Genomic DNA, 847 nt, shown 5'->3' on the forward strand with positions numbered 1-847 from the left:
GGGGAATCTGCCCACTGATCTTTGCTGAGGAAGTGGATGGCTGGTTTGTGTCCATTACGCTTATACAAAATGGACACTGACACAGCCTGCTGTCCTCTATGAGCGGTCGGATGTAACTGGAATGCCTGTCTGTTTTCACCTGACTGCCATCTTATCTGCTAGATGGAAGGGGAACAAATTCCATCTGTCATCAGATTGTATGTAGGCTATCGCTTCTCGGCCTTTTGGCTAAGATCAAGTGTAGTATCTGTTCTTATCAGTGTCCAGTGGGGGTGCTACCGACCATTCTAGTTTACGGGGATGGTTGTTGTACAGTACCCTCACTGGAATGATGGGGGTCTGGATGGCTATTACGGGGAGGACAGAAACCGGGGAGCGCCATGATTCGTTCTGGGGCCTCGGGAGTAATTCTCCTTTGGAACGTCTGAAGGACCCAGTTGCCTCCTGATTTGGACGGTCTACCTTGGTCTGGCCTGGGGCTGGGAAGGCAGAGAGTCCGCAAACTAGGTGCCCCCTGAGTAGTCGCCTCAGGGGTGCTCTGAGTAACACTTGGGTGTGGGACCCCATGTTGTGAATGAGCACATGGTCACCGAGTTTAAACACTTTTTGCACTGCGCCTCTAGGACCGGGCCTTTTGGTCAAGTTCTGGGCAATTTTTTTGCTACAGGCCTCAGGGTCTGGTCAGTGCACAATTTGGGCACGACACTTTTTATTATTTTTATAGATTTATTTAATTATTTATTTATTTATTTTTCCTCACCCCACGTTTGTCACCTTTTACTTTTGTGTGTGTTTTTCTCACAGGATGGAGGGTGTGGGTCCTCGGGCCTACCCTGACGTCTAGGGG

The 847-nt window shown here is 49.5% G+C and overlaps 1 pseudogene; it reads left to right on the top strand.

Annotated features, from left to right (window-relative positions):
- The first annotated feature begins 208 nt into the window (after positions 1-208).
- LOC149447525 (U2 spliceosomal RNA) lies at positions 209-323 on the top strand (annotated as a pseudogene).
- The last annotated feature ends 524 nt before the right edge of the window (positions 324-847 follow it).

This window comes from Staurois parvus, unplaced genomic scaffold, assembly GCF_062004578.1.
Source record: "Staurois parvus isolate SC_StPar_1 unplaced genomic scaffold, SC_StPar_1.0 ptg000682l, whole genome shotgun sequence".
Lineage (NCBI taxonomy): Eukaryota > Metazoa > Chordata > Amphibia > Anura > Ranidae > Staurois > Staurois parvus.